Here is an 18,613-nt window from a genome sequence, read left to right on the forward strand (position 1 = left end):
TCGCTTCGTCTTCCTTATCTAATAGCTGAAATTAATAATTCAACTTTAACAATAAAAACAACTGGTCATCAATGATATTGACCATACAAATACTCAGATTTTACTTCAAATGAATTTGATTCTTATATGATTCCTCAATCACCCATAGACTCTTCTTCATTCTGTTTTCTTGATGTAGATAATTGAACCATTCTTCCAATAAATACCCAAATCTGAACTATTATTATAACAGCTGACTTTATCCACGCTTGAATAATTCCAGATTTGGGTATAAAAACTGATGCCATCCCAGGGCGCCTCGATCAGTCATCTATTATAATTAATCGTCCTGGTCTTTTCTTTGGATAATGCTCAGAAATTTGTGTAGCAAACCATAATTCATACCTATTGTTGTTGAAAGTGTAAATACTAAAACCTTCATTAAATGAATAAATTCAATTATTACAGAATCGCTAAGTGACTGAAATGAAAGTAAGGGTCTTTTAAACCAAACTGTAGTGACTATCGCTTACTCTTACCGAAAAGGATTATTTAAATAACAACATCAATATGTCAAGTTGACATTACTAATTATAGTATCTTTTAATTCTACAACTTGCTCCACTAGATTGAATTATTATAACAATCTTTTTAACCTTTCATTTTTAATTTCAATAACAACTTTATTCTAATTCCAAAAACTATTTCTTTATCAATTACACAAAAAATTTCCGAGAATAATAACAAATTTATTCTCAATATTTGATATTTTCATTTCTTATTTTCTCTCTTTCAGTTGACTAAGAACTATTTTATTTACCCCTTACATATATTAAACTGTCTCATGATGCTTTCTTATTGGCCCGGCATGGCCAAGCGTGTTAAGGCCTGCGACTCGTAATCTGAGGGTCGCGGGTTCGCATCCCCATTGCACCAAACATGCTCGCCCTTTCAGCCGTGGGGGCGTTATAATGTGACGTTCAATCCAACTATTCGTTAGTTAGTAAAGGAGTAGCCTCAGAGTTGGCGGTGGGTGGTGATGACTAGCTGCTTTCCCTCTAGTCTTACACTCCTAAATTATGGACGGCTAGCACAGATAGCCGTCGAGTAGCTTTGTGCGAAATTCAAAACAAATACTATCTAATTTTAATTTCAAAAATATTTATCATTTTAAATTCGCCCAATCACCTTATCAAATCGCTTAGCTACTAATATAATTGCTGGTCATCTTCTTATTATCTTTCTAAGAAATAGAATAGTAATATCAAATACTTTTTCAATTATCTCCAGTTCTATTATTCAAATTATTCAAATATCACTTGAAATAGCAGTTGCATTTAATCAACCTTACGTATTTGTAGTTCTTACAACCCTTTACTCAACAGAACTTCACTAATGACTAATCAAACCCACCCATTCCATATAATTGGCCAAAGTCCATGACCTATGCTGCAGGGGCTCCAAGAGTCATTACTTTAACAATAGGTCTTATTAAATGGTTTTACATAATAAATCCAAATTTATTAATTCTAGGATTAATTATTATATTAATAACTATAATCCAATGATGACGAGATATCATTCGAGAATCTACTTTTTAAGGAAATTACACCTCAAAAGTAATTTTAAGAATACGCTGGGGAATAATTTTATTCATTATTTCAGAAATCTCATTTTTCGTTTCATTTTTTCTGAGCATTTTTTCATAGATGTTTATTATCAAGAATCGAATTAGGTTCATCACGACCCCTACAGGAATTTCTCTATTTAACCCATTTCATATTCCTCTTCTTAATACTGCAATTTTACTTTCATCAGGAGCTACAATTACATGAGCCCACCATAGAATCACAGAAAATAATCACAGTCAATCAATAGAAGCCTAATCTTTAAAAATTATTTTAGGAATTTATTTTATTTTTCTTCAAGCCTGAAAATATTGAGAAGCCCCTTTTTGCATTGCTGATTCAGGTTAGAGAAAAACATTCTTTGATTTCATGGTCTTCACGTAATTACTGGAACTTCATTCTTATTTATTTGTTTATTTCGTCTTGTAAATTTTCATTTTTTCCCCTAAACATCATTTTGAATTTGAAGTCATCTATTGATACTGACGTTTTGTTGATGTAGTTTGACTTTTTCTTATCTTCTTAGTAACATACTTAGCTTCCAACTAAAGACTTTAATAAAATTAAAAAAGATAATCAAACTTACCTTATTAATATGTTTATTTTCCTTTATTTTTAGATTTATTCTTAACTTTATTTCAATAACAATTTAAAAAAATCAACACTGGAGAAAGAAAAGTGATCCCCTTATGAATGTGGATTTAACCCTTTCTCATCTTCCCGTATTCCTTTCTCTCTTCGATTTTCCCTCATTTCAATTATTTTTTAAATTTTTGATGTAGAAATTGCCCTTATGTTACCAATTCCATTTATTTTATCATTAAAAAAACTCAATTTTTACCTTCTCTCTATTCATTATTGCTAATTGATTTATTTCATGAATGATATCAAGGCGCACTAGGATGAGCAAATTAATTTTCAGGTAAGTATTTAAATTACAAAATCTAATTTGCACTTAGATATTATTGGTTGAATCAATCTTACCTAAAATAGAAAGCGAAAAATTGTATTCAGTTTTGACCTCAAACTTGGTTCTACAACCTCTATTTTTAATTGAAGCCAAACTAGAGGCATCTCACTGTTAATGAGAAAATTTAATTTTTGTTATTCCTGCTAAAGAAATAAGTTTGAACTAGAGGAGCTGCTAACCCTTTAAACCGGTTTAATCCTGTTATATTTCTATTTCTATGGTGAACTAGAAGCCATATAATTGTTTTAAGAAAGTAGTATACATTTAATTATTGTTTAAGTAAATGAGGTTACCCAGCTGAGTACAACAGAGGACACGAAAGTTAATTAAGAACATTCGTTTCCTAAGTGTACAGAATGTGTCCTAGAATAACCATTATTTGATTTTTATTAAACTAGTGTTAGGAAAAATAATTGTTTGCATGAGTAAGTGAGCGTTATTTTAAACATTTATTGTTTAAGTGCATGTTCAAACACAACAGAGATAGTATGCATGAGCAACGTTCAAACTTTGTTTGTCTGTTTTCAAGTTTGAAACTGCACACGGTCTTTTTGTGTTGATCTCACCGTGGGGATCGAACTTTTAGCGTTATAAATCCTTAAACCTACTGTAAATGGGAAGAGGTTAATTTAAGAGAAGCAGTGTGATTTATATATGTATCTGTCTACAAGTAACATCAAAATGCCAGAGACCGAATATGCCCTACAATAACCAAAGTATTCAGAGATGAGTTTTCAACGACCCCAATTCTTCATTGGGTTCATTTACGTTACGTGTAATTAGGATGTTTCATGGTTATAGCGACGAAGCTTTGATTACAATAATCCCTGAATAGCATTTTATCCAAATATGGTTTCCATGTTTAATTGTAATAACCAATATACTTTTCTTGTCGCCGTAAATTAACTCATTTTTGCACGTGTGCTCATTTAATACATCTCAGGAGACGCTCAGTAATAATCAATGATTATCTGTATTTCAACGTCCATGATTGAACTGAAAGGAGTTCTTGCGATACCAATCTCTGAGGCAAGATATTTTGTAGTTATCACCACCAGAGCCACGATATGTCTTTGAAAATCATTTTTTCTTTTCTCTTTTGGTGACAACATACACTACATAACTGAAGGTATCCATTTCACAAGTTTATCGAACTTCTACAGATTATATAATAAATTGCGATGAAATGGGCCTCCACGGTTAAAACAGCCGAGTTTATTCAGAGATATTATCTTGGAACGTAGATGAAGTAAATTCATGGGTACTTCAATTCAATATGCGTGTTACGTTTCATGATATCGGTGTTGATAAAACCAATGACAAGCATAACATCAGAGAACTAGATAAATCTGAATTAACAAAACTGCACTACATTCCAAAAGAACATTCGCATTACCATATTTTCTACTTTCATTCAAATAATACTTACTTTACGGATGCACAAAAAGCTGCCTAAGTGGAGTTGTTATTGCCTATAATGTAATGTCGTATCAGTTAAGGAAAGTTTGGTTTGTTTTGAACTTTGCGCAAAGCTACACGAGGGCTATCTGCGCTAGCCGTCCCTAATTTAGCAGTGTAAGACAAGAAGGAAAGCAGCTAGTCATTACAACCCACCGAAAATTCTATGGGCTACTCTTTTACCAACGAATAGTGCGATTGATTGTGACATTATAACGCTCTCACGACTGAAAGGACGAACATGTTTGGTGCGACGTGGTTCTGAAAGAAGGTTTAATGGAACCATAACAAGTTTTGCAGGTGGCTCGATATTAATTTATAATGGATAATTTGATAATAAGCTCATTGAAAAATTAGCAATTATTTATAATTCATAGTGTTTGTTCGTTTGAAGTTAAGCCTAAAGCTACAAAATGGCTAACTGTACCCTGCTCACCACGGGTACCAAAATTCGGATTTAGTGTTGTAAGTCCGCAGATAAAACCGCTGTGCTACTGGTGGACAAAATACATAAAGAAATGGTTTAATGAAAATGTATTGTGCATAGGCTTAAAGAAAACGGTCTACATGAGATTTTCTCTAAACGAAATCTAGTCGAATAATTTTAAACAAACATTTATTTATAATAATTACATTCAGAAGATATTCATCTATTAAATTTATATGAATAATAGTTTAATTACACAAAAGTTAAGAAGTGTCAGGTATTTTGGAGTAATATTAGATCATACGTTAAATTGGAAAGAAAATATAAAAATAATGGAGAAAAAATTAAATCTATTAGCAGTAAAGTTTTATTTTATAAAATATTTATCTAAAAATTAAACATTTATTATGCTTGATTTCATTCAATGCTACAATATGTTATGACCTGTTGGTAGATATATATCCTGCAAACTTTGGAATTATTATATAGTTACAAAAGAATATTATAAAATACATTTTATCGCTATCAAAATATGACCACATTATATTATATTTTCAAAATTTAAATGTAATACCGTTGCGCAAATTATATATTTATAAAACATTAAATACACTCAATAAAGATATTCAGAACTGGGGAAAAAAAAAAAAATCAATATACGAAAAAAGAGCTGGAGTACATTATAGTTTAAAACTTCCTGAAGTAAACATGTGAATCTATAGAAAAATCTATTTGTATTAAGTGTCACGTATTACAATTTATCTTAGATGAGCCTCCATATTATTACGTAACGTATTATGGTTTCGAATAGATTGGAATCGAGTTAAATTGTAATATAGATTTAGAAGCTAAATACATATCAATATGTGTCCAGTTTATGATATTTGCATATTTAATATGCAAATAATAACATAATTTACAATAATGATTATTACAAATAATGACCAATGTACAAAAGTTTTACAAAATTACAAATATTCAGTCTTCTATCTGGTCTGGAACTTTCTTGATATCTTATCGAGGGTTCGTGATGAGCGAATTAGTTTTGAGTTGATGTAGATACAATTCAATTAATAAAAAATCTGTGTTCTTCATTCTTCGCTGATCACACGTAAATTTTTTCACCGCTGAAATTAGATAATGTCATTGTAAAAATACTAATATCCGATGAGAATCCTTTGAAATTGAATGGTTGTAATGTTAGATATTTATAAACGTTTTTAGTCAAATATCTAGAGTTCCCGATTAATAAGCGTTAACAACAGTTATAGCTTTCGATGTTTAAAGTATACCAACCGTAGCAAACCAGTAAAATATACTGGTCACGTTGATTATATTTATAAGCGTGAAAAGAGTTTCTAGACATTTAAGCTTGTGCAACAGTATAAATAATGCATCAGTGTTGACGTACACGCACATATTGTTGATTCTTACACTCGAGAATTTTTTATAATTTTAGTGATAGGAGGGAAGAGCAATACCAGTTTAACAGTATAAGTTATGTACATTTACGAATATAAATTTAACTTAAACAGACATCGATATTAAAATAAATATATGGTAATATATCACCAATATTACACAATAATATTACCTGGCCAAGTATGGCTAGGTGGTTAAGGCACTCGACTCGTAATCCGAGGGATGCGAATTCGAATCCCCGTCACACTAAACATGCTCGCCCTTTCAGCCGTGAGGGCGTTAGAGTGTGATGGTTTATTCCACTACTTATTGTTAAAAGATTAATCGAAGAGTTGGCGATGGGTGGTGATGACTAACTGCCTTCCCTCTAGTCTTACACTGCTAATTTATTAGGGACGGCTAAGCTTAATTTTTTTCTCCTATTTATTCCTTATTAATGTTAATTAGCATTTTTTAAATTTATCAAAAAGTTTTCCCAAAAGAATTTTTGAGATACCAAACAAGCAGTAAACCTTTAAGTAATAAGATAATTTTATCGCAAACCTGGTTTGTGTCACCTCGATTCATTTTGTCAAACACAACGATGAAAATTATTGTTTATTACTCTTAACGAAAAGAAAGAAAACAAAAAACTGCTCATGTTATTGGAACCTAAAAAATGACAGGCAGACAGGTAGATATTGATTTCCGTTGTGTGAAAACGACGACAGACCAGAGAGACAGAGATTATGACTTTTTGACACCGAATACAAGTAGAAGACACAAGAAGACAGTAAAATAAAAAAACCTTTAAAAAAGAATCATAATGAAATCTTCACTTTTTCTCAAAAGATTAAAAAAATTGTGTTACTGGTTTCTGTGCGTAATAATACATTTGGCCTGACATGGCCAGGTGGTTAGGGCACTCGACTCGTAATCTTAGGATTGCAGGTTCTAATCTCTATCAAATCATACGTTCTCGCCCTTTCAGTTGTGGAGGATTCAAAACGTAGTGGTTACTCCCACTATTCGTTGATAAATGAGTAACCCAAGAGACTGCGGTGGGTGGTGATGACTAGCTGCTTTTCATTTTGTCTTATACTGGTAAATTAGGGACGGCTAGCGCAGATAGCCTTTGTGTAGCTTTACGCAAAATTCAAAACAAACAAACAATAAAGTATTAACCAAAAAAACAGGCAATATTAGTTGAAGGACAAGCCAGTGAAAGAACAAGAAAGAACAAGGTTTAGTATAATAGTTGATTCGAGGACGCCAGAGTTATAAAATATGCCCTTATTTTGCTTCCATCACAATCGCTTTTCTGACACGCGTCGAAATTATTAAGCAGGTATTGAGTAGAAAATTGAAGATTTCCAACCTATGCGACATCTTGTTCGCACGCAGGATAAACGGACACGTTGGAAACCCTGAGAAAGGGATTTGTTCAGCTGTTTCCAACCAAATAACAAGATTGTCTTATAACAAGGTCACAGTTCAAAGTTCAGTGCCATTACGTTTTAAACTACTAGGCCACGCTAGGCCTAAAGAAGCCTTCTCGCACAGCCTTCCCCCCAAACCCTGGTTCTTTAAATATTGAGTACGAGTCAACCGCCTGCAACTTGATCGAACTGTTTGGATAAAGTAATAAGAAACACTTATCATCTTACAATCAAATGTAAAAATAACAGCAGATTAAACGTTCTGTAGAACATAATAACTTCTATAAAAGAAAGACGGGGTAAAGTAAAACACGCTAAAATTGGCAAGAAAGTATAATTACAAACGTATCATTTTCTACGAAGTACCTTAATAACTTTTCCACATCTAACTGCGTAATACTGTATAAAAAACACAAACTTTTAGGTTAGTTTGTTTTCTTAAGCTAGATAAAAACTAAACACATGTGTTCATCAATCAAACCTAAAGCCCAAAAAGTTTACAAAAACATAAGATATTTCATTAACGAATATATATAAACAACATTTACAGCAATATTTATTTAATTATGTTTATTCGGTCTTTGTAGCGCCACCTATGCCTTGTACAGTAAAATTAAAGAGCTCGTTAGGTACAAGAAGTTTTCAGTATTCAGAGTTAGATAGTGAGTGAGACGCCACTGATTGGTATAGATGTATCCATGTATTCAGACAAAACTACGCTGTAATTTTGTTTCTTCGCATAAAATATTCATTTTCAATACAATGCTAGTTACAAATTTTGATTTATCTCCGCTAAAACTACAAGTGTTTGGAAATCCTTTCGTTACTGTATACATATAATATGAAAAAATTGACTCAGATGAAAACAGTGTTTGAATACCACATCATTGCAGTATACATACATAGAGATAGTTAACACAGAAAGTATCTCTTGTCACACTTTACCCTATACAGATAAAAAAAGTGTCTGAAATCACATCCTTTCTGTTATACAGATAACAACAGAAAACATTTCAGATCACATTGTTTCTGCTTGCAGATAACAAAGAACATGTCTTAGATCATATCCTACTGCATACAAATATCACAGAAGGTGTCTCATATCACACTGTTGCTGTATACAGATAACACAAAAGGTGTCTCACCACACATCTTTACTGTGTAACAACAACATAAAAGGTGTCTCATATCACATTGTTAATGTATACGAACAACACAGAAGATTCCTTATATCACATTGTTAATGTATACAAATAACACAGAAGATTCCTTATATCACATTGTTACTATATACATATAACACAAAAGGTGTCTCACCACACATCTTTACTGTGTAACGACAACATACAAGGTGTCTGATATCACATTGTTAATGTATACGAACAACACAGAAGATTCCTTATATCACATTGTTACTATATACAGATAACACAAAAGGTGTCTCACCACACATCTTTACTGTGTAACAACAACATAAAAGGTGTCTCATATCACATTGTTAATGTATACAAACAACACAGAAGATTCCTTATATCACATTGTTACTATATACAGATAAAATAAAAGTTGTCTCAGATCATATTGTTATTGTATGCAGATAACAACAGTTTCTCAAAAGTTCATCTAAATGGACGGTCCAGGAAAGCAAATGTTACAAAATGTAGACTTTTCTTTTCGTAACCATATTTACTCAAGCGAAAATAAATATCCAACAATTAAATCATTCAGAAAGTTATAGAAAGACGCTTTTTTATGAATAAAAAGAAAAATATTCAACTTTCAAGGTGTCCGCTTCAAAATTCTTCCTGGTATGTCATCAGTGTATCAATCAGCCTACCTCACGTTGTTGTGTTCCACTTCAGATCACTTAGTGAGCTGACAAATCTGTCGTTCAACTTACTTTCAATATATAGTATGGTACTATCGATCTCTTTCAAACTTATCTCTCCACACAAGGTATATGAGCCCTTTTATTAATAATGTGTTCTGGTGGCACTTTTTTTCAAGAACCTCCAACTATCGCGATTAATTCAAACGAGGAAGATCGGGTTACCTTAATGTGTAAGTGAGAACGTACAGTAAACAGGTTAGTTGAACACGCCTTCAGTGCATTGTTATCATTTAAGGAGAACAATGTCAAAACACCAAGAACAGGAAGTTAAAGATAAATATCAGAAACATAGTTACAACAAAAGTACCGGAAGTGACCACAAAAAGTTTGTTTGTTTTTAATTTCGCTCAAAGCTACTCGAGGGCTATCCGCGCTAGCCGTCCCTAATTTAGCACTGTAAGACTAGAGGGAAGGCAGCTAATCATCACCACCCACCGCCAACTCTTGAGCTACTCTTTTACCAACGAATAGTGGGACTGACCGTCACATTATAACGCCCCCACGGCTGAAAGGGCGAGCTTGTTTGGTGCGATGGGGATTCGAACCCTTGATCCTCAGGTCACGAGTCGAGCGACCTAACCACCTGGCCATGTTGGACCACAACAACAAAAAAAGTAGAGCTAAAGAATTAGCATAAAAAGGTAACATAGACTCGAGAAAATACTAGCAGAGGGACGGATAATATACCGGTAATAAGCTAAGAACAATGTTATAATTGTTTCAGAGAGTTGCTATAGCAACTATAAAATATATTAATATATAAAGTGGTACCATAGTAACAATAAGACTTTTATTATGATAAGTATCTGTAATATATCATAGCTATATTGATTTATTAATAGACGAAAACTAGCGTGCTACAATTTAGAAATTTAGAAGGATATTACGTTTCATGAAGGTCGACAAGACATTCCTAACTTCCTCCTCGTGCACTTTTAATCTTTACCATCGTAACGTCTCATTTAAGACTGAAATATGACTAATATATTTGAATTCTGGAGACACTGCAAGCTACTTAGTTATATTATTCTCAGATTGCTTTACTAAATTACTATAATTCTTAAAATTACTTCACTTTGGTTTGTTTATTGGTTGAATTTCGCGCGAAGATTATTGAGGGGTATTTGTAAGTTATCCATAATTTTGAAATGATAAATAGAGTACAGACCGTTATACATAACCCCCACCATCAACTCTTAAAGCTACTTTTCTTTAACCAACAAATACTGATATTGATTGGCTCCATGGTTGAGTCCCTCGCTGGGACAGCAGTAAGTCTAGAAATTTACGACGCTAAAGTCATGGGTTCGATTCCCCTCGGTGGACACAGCAGATAGTCCGATGTGACTTTGTTATAAAAACAGAGAGGCATTCCATAGTTAAAAGTGGATGCATGTTACATGATGGGATTCGAACTACCATGTCTTGCCAGGGTACTAGTACTATGGGCCATAGTTTGCAGCATAGAGCTTATATTTTATTCACTTTCGAATTTCGAATGATCATATAGTCACTTAAACATTCCAAGGAGATATATCAATACATAAAGAGTCATGGAATTAGTTTTTTATGTCAGAATTTACTCCACTGTTTTGTATTCACAAAGACCAACTTTGTGATGTTGTATATATAGTCATGTGAAAAAGTTAGGACACCATATGAAAGCCTGTGTATTTTTGTAACATTTTTGGATATATAGATATTTAATCTGAATTTCAACAGATTATAGGAGTATAACTAAACAATTAAAACTGAAGAAAATACTTTTCAAGATCCTCTGTAAATGTAATTCTACAAAAATGCATATTCTAACTGAGTAAAAAGTTAGAACACCTACCCTCTAATAGCTAGTGTTACCTCCTCTGGCTGAAATAACTGCAGTGAGACGCTTCTTGTAGCCATCTACCAGTCTATGACATCAGTCTGAAGAAAGTTTGCCCCACTCCTCAATGCAGATTCTGTCAGCTGTGAGATGTTTGAGGGGTTTCTTGCATGAGCAGCCCGTTTCAAGTCACCCCACAGCATCTCAATGGGATTAAGATCTGGGCTTTGACTCGGCCATTCCAGAGCTCTCTATTTCTTAGTTTTCAGCCAGTCCTTGGTGGATTTACTGGTATGTTTTGGGTCATTGTCGTGTTGCAGGGTCCAGTTCCGCTTCAGCTTTCATTTTCGTGCAGATGTTCTCACATGATTCTCAAGCACCCTTTGATCCATAGTAGAATTCATGGTGGATCCTATGATTGTGAGCTGTCCAGGTCCTGCTGCAGCAAAGCAGCCCCAAACCATGACACTTCCACCTCCATGCTTCACAGTTGGTATGAGGTTCTTTTCCTGGAATGCTGTATTTGGTTTGCGCCAAACATGTCCTTTGTTCTGGTGTCCAAGTAGTTAAATTTTGGACTCATCTGTCCAAAGAACATCATTCCAGAAGTCCTGGTCTTTGTCTACATTTTCTCTGGCAAACTTTAGTCTGGTCTTGATGTTTCTCTTAGAGAGCAAAGGTTTCCTCCTTGCACACCTCCCATGCAAGTTAAACTTGTGCAGTCTCTTTCTGAGTGTAGAGGCATGCACTTTCACATCAACAGCAGCCAGAGCCTGCTGTAGGTCCCGTTAGGGTGTTTGAAGATCTCTTTTAGCATCTTGCGGTCTGCTTTCGGGGTGAACCTGCTTAGACGACCAGACCTGGGCATGTTGGCAGATGTTTTGAAAGTCCTCCACGTGTTGACTATTTTCCGGAAAGTGGAATGGCTGATTTTAAAATATTTTGGGATCCTTTTAAATCCCTTACCAGACTCATAAGCTGATACAATTTTCTTTCTGAAGGCCTCAGACAGCTCTTTTGCTTTCACCATGGTGCTCTCACTTCAACAGTAAGGAGCACACCAAACTAAATGTCTGAGGTTTAAATAGGGCAAGCCTCATTCACAATGTTTAGTAACGATCTTCTTACCATGTGCACCTGGTGTGATACACCTATGTGTGAGTTGAGCCATTTTAAGTGGGAATAAATGTGGGGGTGTCCTAACTTTTTCCTCAGTTAGAACATGCATTTTTGTAGAATTACATTTACAGAAGATCTTGAAAAGTCTTTACTTCAGTTTAAATTGTTTAGTTATATTCCTATAATCTCTCAGTGTTGTTAAAATTGAGATTAAATATCTATATATCCAAAAATGTTACAAAAATACACAGGCTTTCATAGGGTGTCTTAACTTTTTCACATGACTGCTTAATGTAAAGGAAAGCTTATCACTTTTCACTGATAAAATGACTTGTTTTTAATCTTACGATTTCCCCTTTTTCTAGAAAATTGTATATTCTTAAGTTTTCATTCCTTTTGAAGTTGTTCCCCAATGTTGCAGTGGTATGTGTTCGAACTAACATCACTAGAAACCAAGTTTCGATACCCATGATAGGTAAAACACAAATAGCCAATTGTGTAGCTTTGTGCTTAATTTCAAACGAAGCTTTTGATTTTACTCTTTCACCCCCACCCCATTGGGATAATCTTAACGTGAACCCTCATTGATTTTTTAGAGTTTTTTTTTCAATTGAGACAAATATTCTTAATAGCTGCAGCCTATTACAGTTACGACAGAAAATGTTCATACCCCTGCGTTTTGAGTGGTCTTTTGCTCATAACTTAAAAGGTATCACAATTAGGGTAAAAAAAGTATTGTATATTATAAATATATTATAAATTTTTATGTAAATTAAACGACAAATAAACTGTTTATAAACAAATAATCAAAAATAGGAGGAGCAGAAAGTGTTCGTACAGTTCAGAATGTGTGAAAAAGCTAATATTCCCGTAAACAATTTTGTTTAGTTTGGCGAATAAACTGCATTATACCATTCCAGAACTAGACACTGGGTTCATAATTATTGAAATTTAGCTAGCAAAAAATTTATTTCCGGCAATTTAGCGCCGTCTTCGTCATTATCTGCTTGGTCATCATGGCGAACTGTCCAGTGATTTAAAAAACCGAATTAATGTAAAATAAAAGTCTCGTGTGTCTCTTTTTGGTATTGCTACACAACTTAATGTGCCAAATTCTACAGTTCAAAGCATAATTGCCAAGTTTAAACTTACAGAATCAACTGCTAACCTCTCTCGTTCCGGACGCCCCACCAAAATTCCAGAGAGAACCAAGAGGAAGGTTCTCAGAGAAGTTAGCAGGAACCCTCGTTTAACACGTAATGACATACAGAAACTGGTAAGGGAAACTGGGGTTAAAGTAAGCACCTCCACAGTTACAAACATGTTACACTCTTCTGGGTTCAAGACATGCCGTCCTCATAGAACTACATATTTAAAGCCTGTTCATTTAGAAGCACGATTGAGGTATGCAAGAAAGCATGTAGATAAACCTTTTACCTATTGAAAGAGTATTCTTTGGTCAGACGAGACTAAAATCGAGCTTTTCGGCCACAATGATGTTCGCTATATTTTCCGTAAGAAGGGGGAACTTGTTTGTTTGTTTGTTTTGGAATTTCGCACAAAGCTACTCGAGGGCTATTTGTGCTAGCCGTCCCTAATTTAGCAGTGTAAGACTAGAGGGAAGGCAGCTAGTCATCACCACCCACTGCCAACTCTTGGGCTACTCTTTTACCAACGAATAGTTGGATTTACCGTCACATTATAATGCCCCCACGGCTGGGAGGGCCGGCATGTTTGGCGCGACCGAGATGCGAACCCGCGACCCTCAGATTACGAGTCGCACGCGTTAACACGCTTGGCCATGCCGGGCCCGAAAGGGGAACTAAATCTTCCAAAGAACACCGTCCCTATAGTTAAACACGGAGGTGACTCGATCATGCTATGAGGTTCCTTCAGTTCTTCAGGTGTAGACAGTCTTCACCGCGTCAACGGAATCATGAAAAAAGAAGAGTACGTTGATATATTAGACACTTATATCAAGAATTATGCTTGGAACTTGTGGCTTGGGCGTCGTTGGATCTTCCAGCGTGACAATGACCCTAAGCACACATCAAAATATGTGCAATCCTGGTTGAAGAGAAACCATATAAGCGTTCTGGAGTGGCCATTGCATTCACCTGATCTCAACCTAATTGAAAACTATTGGCATGAGTTGAAGACCAGGGTTCATCAGCGTCATCCGAAAAACTTTCAAGAGTTGGAGTCCTTTTGTAAAGAAGACTTGAAGAAAATACCAGTCGAGTATTGTCAAACGATCATGGAGGGCTATGAGGAGAGATTGCGCCAAGTAATTCACCTGAAAGGCTACACAACTGACCATTAAAGTAGACGCATGAACGCTTTCTGCCCTCCTATGTTTAGTTATTTGTTTATAAACAGTTTTTTCCTTCAATTTACATAAAAGTTCATGTAAATGTGTGTTATTATAATACTTATAATATAGTAAACTTTCATTATCCTACTTGTGATACTTTTTAAGTTATGAGCAAAATACCACTCGGGACGCAGGGGTACGAACACTTTCTGTCGTAAATGTAAATACAAGAGAACTGGTGAGAGTGATGGTCCTTGAAGCATACCAGCCTTGACAATCTTCCAGTCTGATTTCCAACTTGTATACTTTATGATGCATCTTCTGATAGCTAGTGATGTTTATTCTGAGTGTTTAATCAGTAAGAATAGACAGTTGGATTTTATTACATGCATCTTTAAAATCTGAAGTTACTGCCCAAATGTTCTGACCACTTTCAGAGACTTCTCATGTACCAACTGCGAATTTATCAGCATCAATCCAGTTTCTCTTCCACTGCAATAATCACCTAATGACTATGTTAGTAATGGTTTGAATTTGATAGGCAATCATTGTAACTTAGCCTTTTCTGGATGTGACCTATTGCCTATTTAAATTAATGCTCCAATATTAACTTAAACAGTTTGTTTTGTGTGAGTTCCTTAAAGGCAAAAATTATGACATCATACAGGCATAGACTCCATCTTTAGGTGCATTTGTGGTTCTATGCATATCTCCACGTAGTCGTAGCTAATGTAAGGAATTCGTTATGACGAGAAACCTACTTGATATACTTAATATGATGAATGGTACAGCTTGAGCCTTTTCTACATATCACAAAGGTCACATGCACCCGCACATGAATACGTTGGACTGGTTCTAATCTGTATGGAACGTGGTTAAATACTGTTATCATCGCAACTAATTGATATTACCATGATTTTGGTTCCATAAGCTTGTGAAAACTGGTTGCTTGCAAAGAGCACAGACTTTGCCTCCTCTGCTAGAGGTAAGTTATGTCTTTTGTGCATTAACCAAGTCTAGACTTAATTACTTTCTTTATAAGCTTTATCACTATCACTGTTCCATCAATGTTGACTATTCCTTTTACAAAAGTTGTTTATTTGACTTTCCTCGAAGGTGAGAAGTTCCAAAAGCTTGCCATCCTTATATCGATTTTCAGGTTGTTCTATACCACTTTGTGTTCTAGTTTTCAAATGACTCTCATACATGGGGTGATAATTTCACACATTATTCTCCCTTTGAGAAGTAGAGATGACACCCAAGGTAGAGTTAATAAAAGCAAGATAAACACAAGAGTCTCTGTCAGTTTGACAATCAGTGAATCTTGTTGGTTCGCTTGGCCTGAGTTTAGTAGAATACGTTTAGTAGCTATACTGTGGATAGCAAAATGTAAATCTTTGCCATTATTGTTTCTCCTTCCTCCTAGGTGGAGTTTCTGGTGAAGACTTCTACTGCTGGATACATAAGTGTTGAGAGGAAAGAACTTTAAATAATCAGTATGTCCTGTGTTACCTGTGTTTTTATGCACACATTATTGATTTGAATTTGTGTGGATAAGTTAAGGTTGATCTATGTGGATGGATTGTTACATTCAGCTGAGGTTTGCACAAAGAGCTGTCATAACGTCCGTAGTAGATGTCATGTCGAAATGCATTGGCCACCACAGCCTTCGTGGCAAGGTCACTGGTGAACACTTGTTGATTATAATTTAATATAATTGTCATATATTCAGTGCAAGCTCCAAAATCTTCAATAATATAATACATTTAGAAGGAAGAGTAAAATATAATTTATATAAATATATATCATATTATAAGAACATCTTGTTTTAAAGCAAGTCTAACGTTTTAGGTAAATCAGATAGAAATAGCATATTGACAATGTCATACCTAACAGGATGGTAAACCATTATCTAATTATCTTGAATAATTCTGAATTAAAAGCAGAACAGACAAATGTCTGAGAAGTGTTTAGAAAACATTTTATTAGTATTTTATCCATTCTTAAAATATGTATTTTTTCTGTTTGAATTTCTATAGTTAATATATGAACCACTTGGTAGTTGGTAAAACTCTTTAATTATAGAATTGAGGAAAACAAAGTCAGTTTTACGTTTCACAAATGCGTTATTTACGACATCCATGGTTTAGCCTTTACTGCCAAAACCATGGAGGTAATAAATTAATTATTTGCGAAACGTATAATTCGCTTTCGTTTTCCTCAAATCTTTCTTTTCATATTTTGCAACAATCGCTGAACTAATAAAAAAATAACATATACAACTTATTATCGATACGTTTAATAATATCAGTGCAACCTATTTTTTAATGTTTTGACATAAAATTTAATCTCAGTAAATTTTGAAACAAATGACAGCAGACACACTTGTCCCTAACGTAGAAGAAAAGTCACGAGGTATCTATGGAATTTTGAAAAAACCCAAAAAGATGGACGTGAGTTTAAGAAAAAAAGCTTTAGTTTCTTTTTATTAACATATAAAAATTATATACAGATTTTTGCTCTTTTCATGAACAACCTATAGCACAACAAATAGTCGTAAAATAAAATAAAAACAAAACAATGAAGTACTAAGACTAATGAGTTTTTGTTGGAAAAAGAAAGGAAGACAGAGAGCGCTTTTATCTTACATTTTCGTCCTGTTAACTCTATGATCAATTACCTTTTAAAAGTAATAGACGGATTACATTCGGTGTAAAGAATTCAAATGCATACGTCACTTCTTTTTGCTTCTATGGACCTCTGATGAAGTGATGGTGCTGTTCGTATTGAAAAAGTACAATGACAGTACTCGGACTTGTGACACAAAGTTATATTTTTGTCAGGATTCATTCCATTGTTTCGTTGCTTTTTACTTCTAAGGATATAAAAAAAATTATTAAAAACAAAGACAGGCAAAAGGGTGAATTTATTAATTCCATATTTTAAAAAAATACAGTGGCTTCAAATCCGAACGACAGATTAGATAATGTTTTTTAATAACTATTAATGTTCTTACTGTGTTTTGTAGATATTACTATCATTAGATTGTTTATTTGTGACTGATATCTCTAGACTGTTCTTCTAGAATAATTAACGTAAATAAATACAATTTTACGGTGATTAACGTCTTTTGATGATTATTTTACAATGATTAACGTCTTTAAACGATCATTTTACAATGATTAACATCTTTATGTGATTATTTTATACCAGTTAACATCTTTAGGTGATCATTTTATGGTGATTAACGTCTATGGATGATCAGTTTATGGTAATTAACGAATTTGGGTGATTAGTTCACATTAATTAACATCTTTATATGATCATTTTACAATGGTTAACGTCCTTACATGATCATTTCACATTGATTAACATTTTAAATGATTATTTTACAGGGAGTAACGTATTTATATGATTATTTTACATTGAGTAACGTCTTTAGATGATTATTGTACATTGATTATCGTCTTTAGAGGATCATTTTACGGTGATTGACGTCTTTATACTATTATTTCACAGTAGTTAACGTCTTTAGACGACCACTTTTACAACGACTAACGTCTTTAGAGTGTCATTTTACGTTGAATAACATTTTACGAGATTATTAGAATATTATTGTATAGTGAGTAACGTTTTTAGATGAGTAATTTACAGATGACAGATTAAAGTAATTATATGATCATTTCACATTGATTAACGTCTTTATATGATTATTTTCCTGTGATTAACATCTTCAGATCACCATGATTACAATGAATGATTAACGTCTTTATATGACCATTTTACAATGAATGATTAAAGTCTTTTTATGATCATTTTACAATGATTAACATCTTTAGATGACCATTTTGCATCGATTAACGTGTTTAAATGGTTATTTTACAGAAGGTAACATCTTTAGATGATCATTGTACCGTGATTTACGTCATTAGATTATTATTTCACAGTAGTTAACATCTTTAGGTGACCATTTTAGAATGATTAACATCTTTATATGAACATTTTACATCGACTAACGTCTTTAGGTGCTTATTTATACTTATTAACGTCTTGGGATGATTATTTTACGTTGATTAAACTTTTTATATGATAATTTTACTTGGATTAATGTCTTTAGATTATTATTTTACCGTAGTTAACGTCTTTAGATGATCAATTTACATTG

General features: G+C 33.7%; 1 protein-coding gene and 2 pseudogenes across 1 annotated transcript in view; all 3 read left to right on the top strand.

Moving 5' to 3' along the window:
* Positions 1-2,513, top strand: part of LOC143227895 (uncharacterized) — a 10,552-nt pseudogene extending 8,039 nt beyond the window's left edge.
* Positions 1-18,613, top strand: part of LOC143228038 (soluble guanylate cyclase 88E-like) — a 93,471-nt gene that overhangs the window by 21,854 nt on the left and 53,004 nt on the right. The window lies entirely within an intron of this gene.
* On the top strand, positions 1,375-2,156 carry LOC143227896 (cytochrome c oxidase subunit 3-like; annotated as a pseudogene).

Source organism: Tachypleus tridentatus, chromosome 10 (assembly GCF_004210375.1).
Source record: "Tachypleus tridentatus isolate NWPU-2018 chromosome 10, ASM421037v1, whole genome shotgun sequence".
Lineage (NCBI taxonomy): Eukaryota > Metazoa > Arthropoda > Merostomata > Xiphosura > Limulidae > Tachypleus > Tachypleus tridentatus.